The following is a 10389-nucleotide window of genomic DNA, read 5'->3' as shown; positions in this document are numbered from 1 at the left end:
CACAGTATGGATTATGGAATGAAGAATACACAACAAAATGTATGATTTTCGTGTAAGATATTACAGTCATGCACCTTATTGAAGAATTGAGATCCGTAATGGATGCATGATCAAATACACAATATATGCTCTCTAATACACAGGTTATGCACTCTAATACACAGGTTCTGTAAAACGCTGTCAACATTCTGGACCGATTATTGTTCAATCACGCCTAACCTAGTCGACTAATCGGACCTGAATGGATTCAAACACTGAGGTAGCAGCACAAGGTCGGTTTAGATCAGAATCTGAGACCACCAAGACAGAGTCCAGGTTTGACCAAACCTTTTGACTTCCTCAAGCTGATGGTTTCCTTAAAGTTATCTTCCATGTTGTTTGATAACGGTAGCTGAAGCGGAATCACTCCCCAGTAGAGGTTCATGCTCTTTCTGGAATTGGCATTATCAGTGAATGCAAATATGGGAGGGTTGGGCCGGTTTCGCGATAGAAGCGATGCCATGTGGCCATACTTTGTGTAAACGAAGATGGCATCCACGGCAAGGTTGTTTGCTGCAGAAAAATTAATGTATGTAAATCTGGGATAGCAATAGAGTGTTGGCTACGATGATTTAGCAATAAAATAATAAAGTGCCCATTTCCACAGCACAGTTGCAAATTTGCTCCCAGATCCGGTCAGGTAGTAGAGCAATTGCAAGCTGATGTTGTGGAAGAAGTTTCTGCATGTTTTCTGCTCCATGATTCCAACCTCTCACTAGCTGCACGAAGGACTGATAGAGCTTTCTGAGGATATGCACCTATAGTTGACTCTGTGGATAGCATTATAGCATTCTGTGGGATTGAAAATGATGACTAGAAAGGGTAAATATGTATCTTACTAATTTCTTTCGAAACGAATGGTATTCTCCTTTTATCACCCAACGCATCTCAAGAACTAATAGCGGAAGCAAAACCAAAGAAAATCAAGTTGCTAGGGAAATAACCAGAAAAACTCATGGGTCTCGTGGATGTATATGAACCCTAGATGCCATTAAAACTCATCTCACGGTCATCACCGCAAAAGATATCAACTTGAGTAAAGAAACATACGAAGCAAAGAAAATGTCACCGGTAGAAGAAACTCTCCAAGTTGATGGTTTAGAGGCAAGGGAATTCAAGACACACTTGTATACATTGTGAAATTTAGGCCTCTGGCAACAAGAAGAACAACTCCCTAAGGTGAAAAAAATTCAGTACAAAAACTAAAACAAAAATCTCATCAAAAAGGAAAAACTCGCAACGAAGCAACATAGTCAATTGAGGAAAACTAGAAGGAGATGAGTACAGACAAGGGAGACAAAATAAACTTTATTTCTTCAAGAGGTCAACCCTATTTTAGACAGATTACAAAGTATTTTTCTCTCACCTATTACAAAGGTTAAGCTCTCCTCTCTTCTTCTCCAAAAACTCAACTACACAAGTCTCTAATGGCTAGTTCGCCTTCCCACACAGTCCTACCCCTCTATTTATAGGTTTAGGGAGGTAATTTAACTCTTAAATAATCATGTCTCTAAACTATTCTTCACTTAGAATGCACTCCCACCTACCATCGGGGTAGTTTTATCTGATTCTTTCTCCGTCCATCGGATGGTTGTGATGCCTTCATGACTTAGTTTTGCCTCGACGCAAGCTTTTGATGATATCACTTGCATTTCCATCCTTCCCCACCATTTTGAGGCCAAACTGTGAAACCCCTTGCACGCTTCTCAAAGTGTGACTCACCGTCACTTACTTGACTTCAAACAAACCTCCAGATGCTGACACGTGTACTCTATCTTATGATCTTGATCGCCGGCAAGTCTTCCCCGCTCCTGATCCCTAGTGTCATCTTGTCACTTGCACCAACATTCCTTTCGCTTGACTTTATCAACACGTCATCTTCATTCATCTTATCATTCTTTGCTTGACCTCCATGTGCATAGCTAGGTCACCCTTGACTCCATCCGACCTCCTCGATCGTCTAGCATCAAGCACCCCTCTTGGTCCCGATCATCCTACCATTGGCCGCCAAGTTGCATCCATCACCTACATATCATGAGATAAGAAAACATGCATCTCCAACAACATATAACTCCACATGCAGTTAGTTCAACTCGAAATTCTCAGTTCGAAGCATATCTCAGAAAAATTGTAAAAGCCGGATGATTTGGCACACACTCCTTCTAAGGCCCGAACCATCCGGTGTGTGCAACTCAGCAAAGCCCTCAGTTTGGAATCCTCTCTGCAAGAAATAGTCTAGTGCGTATTCATGCCCATTGCCAGACCATCTGGTATGTTCAAATCCACCAAAGTCAGTTTGCAACCTCTCTGCAAGAAATGCTATGGTGTTTATTTCACCCCAACACTGGACCATCCGGTGTGTATTTCAAGTTTTGCCTTTGTCTTGAAATGCTCTGGCGTGTAACTGTCCGAACGCCGAACCATCCTGCTTGTTCAAATTCCAAAGCGCCGGATCATTAGGTGTGTACATTTTTTCTGGACTCCAACACTAACATGCCAATTCCATTTTCCTGGCAACTTTGGTTAGTTATGATCATAATTGCACTATATCTATATGCATTTGGGATCCAAAAATCATCAAACTAAATCAACACACTTATCAATCACTCATCACAAATAAAACAATGCACATTTCCACTTGATTTCTCAATCTTCCCCTTGATGTGTGCATTGACAACCATTAAAGCACAAATATTTTGGTATGAAGAAATCCAACAAGAGAAGCTCATCCAAGTGACAAAAAACTCGAGAAGGAGCAAAATCATGTCACTTGGCATAAGGAAGATTGCAAAAGCTCCAAGAGAGGTAGAGACAAGCTAAGAACCTCAAAAGCTCAATAAAAGCACAAATGCTCCCCCCTTGATGAATGCATACACATTTTCTCCCCCTTCATCTTGCAACATTCTTCTTTGTCACCTAGTACATATTTTTCTCCCCCTTTGGTAATGCAAACATCAAGGACAAAACACTATACAAAGTATGAACATGCAATCCTAATGAGATTTCACAAGTATAACACAAATCATTTGCAAATGCTAGAAACATCAAAGGGCTATAGACAGTAGAATGTGGAGCTCACAAATGCACAAAGGACTGAAAAGATATAGTGTCACAAGAATATGAAGCTATACAAGCTAAACTGAAGAATCTTTGGATCATTTAAGTTGACATAGCCAAATCATGTTAAAAATAACCACGACATAAGCATCCACCCATACCGAGGCAATACAAACATTAAGAGCTAACTAATTTCAATCTCAAACTGGATAAATAAGCATTCATGATAGTAGGCTTTGTAAACGCTCACATATGAAACCAACACTACTAGAGAATCTATTTGTACAGACGGTTCATAACCTCGATGGGAGACACGTTTTTGAATCGTCTATGAAAAATAGTCTGTACATATCTTATTTGTACAGATGGATTTTGAACTGTCTGTACAAAAACTTGTACAGACGACTCCAATTATGAGCCGTCTATGATATGAAATAGTACAAACAGCTCGTTATTGGAGCCTTTTGTACTATTGTAACAGTACAGATGGCTCGTTATTGGAACCGTCTATACTATGTGAGAGTACAGACGGTTCCAATTTCGAGCCATCTGTACTATATAATAGAAGTCATTATAAAATACATTTGTACAAATGGTTGTCTTCCTAGAACTGTCTGACATATCAACAACAAAATACACATAATAGTATATCATACACATAACAGATCATTTGCATTCAAACTCCATACACTCTGTAGATCGAACATTTTCATTCAATATGACACATACCATACAAAGTCAATATTACAAAGCCTCAAAACATTAAAAGTTCACAAAGTCACACATAAACAGAAGTAAAATATAAATATTACAAAGCCTCACGACATTTGCTTAGCACTCTTCACTCCTGGCTAAAAAGCACATCATTCAAATTATCAACCTGAATAGAAAGTTGATTGTAGGAGGGTGACGCCTCAGAAGAATCAAGTTCGAGGTCGCTATCGTTGTCGTTCGCCATGAAGCAAAGGTCGATGAAGTTCTTGGCCTTCTTCTTGTTCTTTATGGGCTGCTCCTACTCCTCCGAGCTCTCCTCCTCACTTGACGAAGTGCCGACGATGTTGAGTGCCACCACAAACGCCCTTGAAGCTGCCATAGCCGCCTTCTTCGCCATCTTGTCACGGTTCTTGGAGAAGGGCTTCTTGGACTTCTTGTGCTTGTCATGATCATGGTTGCAGTCTTCCCTCTTCTTGAACTTATGGCAGTCCGCCTTGATGTGGGTGGTGTCACAACACTCAAAGCAAGCCCAAGAACCACCCCTTCTCCAGTCTCAGTGGTTGTTGTAGAAGTGCGTGAACTTCTTCACAATCAGTGCAAGATACTCATCATCAAGCATATCCTCTTACTCCTTTGTGATAGAGACTTAAGAAAACAAAGCAAATCCACTTGATGAAGTGTTAGCATAAGAAAAGCTAGCTCCAGCTTGATTGCCACCACTAGGTCCAGAAACCAACGCCATATTCTGAGACAGAGGGTTCCGAGACCTATCCGTGCTGCCTTGGCTATCTCGATAGGCTTGGGCTTACTGAATAGTTTATCATAAGTCATTGTGTCATAACTAGATGACTCTTCAATGCTCGAAATCTTAACTTCACATATGTTACGGTCAAAAGCATAGAGAAGTTTGATCGCTCTCTCGTGGTAAGAATATGGAAAAACACTAGTGGGTCTAAGGTTGTTAACAATTCCATCAAATATAGCAAACATAGAATTTAAAGATTCACCAAGCCCTTGCACAAACAATTGATATTTTTGGTTGTATGTGCTCTAATACATAGCCTTGATTTGGTTGGTACCCTCATGAAAGATACCAAGAGTAGTCCAAATCTCATGGGCAGTACGAAGGTGCTGAACCCTGTCAAACTCATTTCGGCTCAGACTTCTGAACAAAATATTTCTAGTCTTATTGTTGGCCTCATACTCTTCGATTTGAACATGAGCCGTGCAAGTAGCAGGGATCTCATCGTTAGAATCAACTATTTCCCATATTGCACTTCCTTATCTTAGAATATAAGCCTACATGTGCACCGTCCTGTACAAAAAATCATGACCATCAAACAACGAAATATTCTCACTTATCTCCATTGTCACCTACGGATCACAAAGCCGGTTAAGGTCAACAGATGATCAAAACTGGCTCTGATACCAATTGTAGGATCGAGAATGGCTACTAGAGGGGGGTGAATAGGTACCTTACCAATTTCTTTTGAAATAGATGACTATCTCCTTTTATCACCCAACGCACCTCAAGAACCAATAGTGGAAACAAAACCGGAGAGAATCAAGTTGCTAAAGAAATTTCCAGAAAAACTCATGGCTCTTGTGGATGTATATGAACCCTCGGTTCCATTGAAACTCATCTTATGGGTCATCGCCACAAAAGGTAACAACTTGAGAAAAGAAACCTTCGAAGCAAAGAAAAGGTCACCGGGAGAAGAAATTGTCTAGGTTGATGGTCTAGAGAAAAGAGAATTCAAGACCCACTTGTATATATTGGTATGTGAATTTTAGGCCTCCAGCAACAAGAAGAATAACTCTCCAAGGAGGAAAAATTTTAGCACAAAAACTAAAACGAACATCTCATCCAAAAAGGAAAACTCGCAATGAAGCAACAGAGCAACTTAAGGGAAACTAGAATGAGATGAGCACAGGCAAGGGGGACAAAGTAAACTTCATTTCTTTAAGAGGTCAGCCTTATTTTAGGTAGATTAAAAAGTATTTTCCTTATAAAAAGCTCTCACTTATGACAAAGGCTAAGCTCTCCTCTCTCCCTCTCCAAAAACTCAACCACACAACTCTCTAATGGCTAGATCGCGTTCCCACACAAACCTACCTCTCTATTTATAGGCCTAGGGAGATAGCTTAACCTTTTAAGTAATCCTGTCCCTAAACTGCCATTCACTTACAATGCACTCCCACCTACCATCAGGGGTAGTTTTGTCCGATTTTTTCTCTATCCATTGGATGGTCGTGGCGCCTTTATGACTTAGCTTCGTCTCGATACAAGCTTCAAAAAGTGTTATGAGCGGCCATCAGGTAGTTCCTCTTTCATAAGTGGCTCATTGTAATAATTAATGAACGTCTAGTTTGAAAGGGCTTACAATGTAAAGCATCACAATAACCCGATGTCCATGCCATCGAGGTTGAAGAGGTAGTATAAGTCGTTGAAGCCCACGAGGAAGTAGTCTTCTCCTTGCAAGAAGTGATGATTTTGGTAAAAGACAACAATGAAAATATTCTTCGCTCTACAATCTTGCAGGTAGTAATTATGCAACTGGACGCAAGGTTGTCCCGCCCTCCGAAGTGGATCTGCTGACATCAAGGGCTTCCCAAGCTTGAATTTTGGGTTGTCCTGAGTCTAAGCTATCGCTATCTGATGCTTCTCTACAATTGAGTCCTTACCAGAGGAATTGGATCTCTCGGCAGCTACTTCTTGGACACTGGCTTGGACTTCTTCTTCTTCTCTGGGCTACCCTTCAATTTCTTAACTAGAGGTGGTGGAGTGGGCAAAGGAGACACAACTAGCGCATCTCAAGGCTGAGGTAGGGGTAGAGAATTCAGTGCACTTGAATATCCAGGCGGATCGCTTCTAGATGGTTCTGTGTGTACCACAATGTCCCTCCTCTTGATCTCATCATTGGGCGGGGGGGGGGGGGCGAATCTGTGTCCATGGCATTGGTTTGTACAAAATCCACGAAGACTATGATATAGCCAAGACGTATCAGGACCATATGTAACAACTGGACCTCTAGATGCACCTTGCCCTTTGCAACCTCAATATAGTAGCCACCATGTCTTATGACTAGCGAGTATGGTGTGGGCCCATTGAGAAGGTCTATAGTATCGAGCCCCATGGATAGAGAGACATGCTGTTCAACCTCACTGGAGGCTTGACTACTCTTGTGTCCAGCAATGGGGCTATCACCCAATGGTGCACTAGGAATTATGACTCCCTGTGACGCAGACCTTTGCAGGACATCTTGATAAATGCTCTTCATGATTCACTGGGTCAATGCTTGCACATTGATTGGGATCGACCTCTTCCTCTTCTTATACATCCTGACACGTTGGAGGAAGCCTAACTTCCAGCCCTGGGAATTGGACACGCCTCAAAAGTGACCTGGGCGCTCAGGGTTTCCCAGTGCAGTGGAGAGCATGTCATGTTCCCTGACCCCGATGAATGAACCTTTGGAGGAGTGGACTGCTATTTCTTTCACCTTTTCAGTGACTGACTCAGTTTCGCTGGATTTGAAAGTGATTTCTCCACTATCTGACAACGATCGTTCCAGGAATTGCAACCAAGGATTCACGCGACCTTTGTTGGCTAACTTTGCATCCTTCGCTTGCCATTTATCCTTTTTACCCAAGTATCCTCCTATGCCTAAGTTGTGATTCTGCTTGTCCTTTGCCCAAAGCTGCTTCTTTGCTGAACTCTCCGTTTGGAACACCTCTAAGCTCTTCAACCTCACAAAAGCTTTCCAATCCTCTCTTTTAATATATATGGGTACTTGCTGAAGGGCTCCAACACTTTTTCCATATACTCATTCACAAGCTTCCTCTTGTGGCTTCTCCAAAGTTTGATGATCATTTTCATAGCAGCACTGCAAGCCTTCGCCTTCATGTTCTCCGAGAACTCCAAAAACGTATTGACACCATCATTGAACAAGGCGTTCTTTTGATCCACAGCGAGGTCATCGAACTTCAGAAGAGTCAATGGCACCCTCTCCCGAGCATTTAGGCATGTGAGCTTTCACAACATCTACAAGGCCTTCTTCTTCGTAGGCACGCCACCATCATTGATTTCTATGATGGTAATCTTGTCCGTCGGCCACTTTGCTTGTGCCCTTGGCCTTCGTACTGTTGCTCCATTAGGACTTGGTTGCACAGATGTCTAACAGAGCTTGTGCTTCATCAAAGGATCCCGATGAAAACTTGTTGGCAGACATCTAATAGATACGAATATACAGATACAATTGATCTAGGATTAGTAACTATATTCACTTTTATATGAATTTATGAAAACATGATGTATTTATTATCTAAAGCATAGGATCCTAGCTAATTTCTAATAGGAAAAGATAGGCCCTAATCACATTCGAGGATATGTGACTCGAGTAGGTTTCCATGCTCTTGTATGGTTGTAGAAAAATTTTTGGCAGCACCTCCCTGCTGTTCTCCAAATACACATCTCGACAACGAGTCGAGAGGGTGTGTATCCTGAGAACAACAGGGAGACACCACTGAAATTCTCTCTAGAATCATACAAGAGCATGGAAATCTACTACTCGGGCCAATATTCTCAAACTATTCAAATTACATGGACAATTCGGGAGCATCTTCTTATAAATATAACAAGTTGCCAAGTCATATATATAATCAAACGCTCCCGTTCGGGAGACGACATAATAGGTTATGCAACCTAAATTTATTTTTGGGATTTTCTTACAAATTTAATTTTAATTTCCCAAATGTCATCATCAAAGCAAAAATGGGTAACAACATATGTATAGATGCAAAAGCATTCTAATAACATGATCTTGCATAACTGAAAGTAACTAGTAAAGAGCAGCATAAGAGAATTTGAAATAACTGTCACAAAGTATTCATCCTAACTAGTAAAGAGCTTGCTAGGAAGTTGTAGATGTTGTGCTGAGTGTTCACTAGTTGTAGTTGCTTCATGCGTTTTGTTGTCTGCATAGAAAAGTGGGTTTAAGCCAGAGAGCTTGTAGTTTCCCCTTTGTGTTGCCAATGTGGTTGCGTTGTGCTCACACACTTTTTCTTGGCTAGAAGGGGTATGCTATAGGTTGAGGGGTGCTTGTTCTAGGTTAGCCCAGGTGGAATTGTCCATAGGCTACAAATTAGTGGATCAAGACTATGCTAAATAGCTTGCTTGTGTCAATGGCAGTAATTCAATGGTGTCTTCTCCCTGGATAGCTAAGGGTATCGACTATGTGTTTGTGATGGATGATGATATGAAGTGGTAAAGACTTTTGCTTTAAAGCAAAAGAGAGTTGTTGAACTGATTTGTGCATTGGTGCTATCAATATCAGACTGTTATCTCTTTTGTTTGTGAAACTGTCTCTTTGCAGACAACGTCTGGTCAATAGGTAATCTTTCATGGGAGTGCTTTGAAGTACTCTCAGTTGTGTTGTGTTGGTTGCTCTTGACTGCTGGACACAGAGGACTGGCATTCTGTTGGCAGTTATTATTGATAATGAGGTTCTCTTTCGGATAGAGGTTTTTTGTGGTCTGTACTTATCCTGATCCTTTCCTAATGAGCATCAGGGTTTTCCCTTGAGTGATAATTGGCTTTCGAGGTTAAGCTGGTCCTGAAATGACTGCCTACCGGATGGATCCAATGGAGGTAGTAGAGTTGAAGAAGCAGTTGGATGAGCTTCCTGTTAAGGGTTTTATCAGGCCAAGTATCCTTTGTATCGGTTTGATGTCTTCTTTGATCATTTGAGAGGTTCCATGGTGTTCGTTGTTGATATCTTGGTCTATTGTAAGACGAATGGGGAGCATGAGGGCCATCTCAACCTTGTTTGGATGCTCTTATGTGGAATGAGTTCCATGCAAAATTGCGATAATGCGGTTTCTAGCTTTCCAAAGAGAGTTTCCTTGGTCATGTGATTAATTATCATGGTATTTTCTCTGGGCCCGAAGAATATTTCTTTAGTGGTGGAATGGCAAAGACTGACTAATGTAACTGAGATTCAGACCGGTGTCTTGAGCATGTTTTCTTGATCTTTTCAAAACCGAAGACTAGGCTTACTAAGAAGGGTGTTCCTTATGCATGGGATGATGCTAGCGAGCCTAGTTTCTAGACTCTGACAAATAAGTGAGTGGATGCTCATATTCCAGTTTTCCCAAGAGGGGCAAGCCTTTACAATGTATATAGATGATTCTCATATTGGTCTTGGGTATGTGCTTTCACATGGTGATTGCTTATGCTTTTAGGTAGTTGAGGAAACATGAGCGTAACTATCCTACTCGTGACTTGGATTTGCATGGAGTGTCTAAGTCAATTGTGTCATATCGAGACTTCAAGTTTGTACCAAAGTTTTGGCAAAGGCTTTAGAGTGCTATCGGCACCAAGCTTCCTTTGAGTACAACTTTTCATCCTTAGACAGATGGATAGCCAGAGAGGACGATTCAAACTTTGGAGGATATGCTTTGTGCTTGTGTCATTTCTTGGAAAGGTAGTTGAGAGGATCACCTTACTTGGTGGAGTTATCTTATAATAATAGTTATCATGTTAGCTTTGAGATGGCTCCATATGAGGCTTTATATGGCAGA

At 41.2% G+C, this 10389-nt stretch overlaps 1 pseudogene; it reads right to left on the bottom strand.

Annotated features, from left to right (window-relative positions):
- Positions 1-219: 219 nt before the first annotated feature.
- Positions 220-1697, bottom strand: LOC133910704 (pyruvate kinase isozyme A, chloroplastic-like; annotated as a pseudogene).
- Between the last annotated feature and the right edge of the window lie 8692 nt (positions 1698-10389).

Source organism: Phragmites australis, chromosome 3, assembly GCF_958298935.1.
Source record: "Phragmites australis chromosome 3, lpPhrAust1.1, whole genome shotgun sequence".
In the NCBI taxonomy this organism is placed as follows: domain Eukaryota; kingdom Viridiplantae; phylum Streptophyta; class Magnoliopsida; order Poales; family Poaceae; genus Phragmites; species Phragmites australis.
Note: the sequence above shows the minus strand (reverse complement) of the source record. Positions and strands in the feature narration are given on the sequence as shown.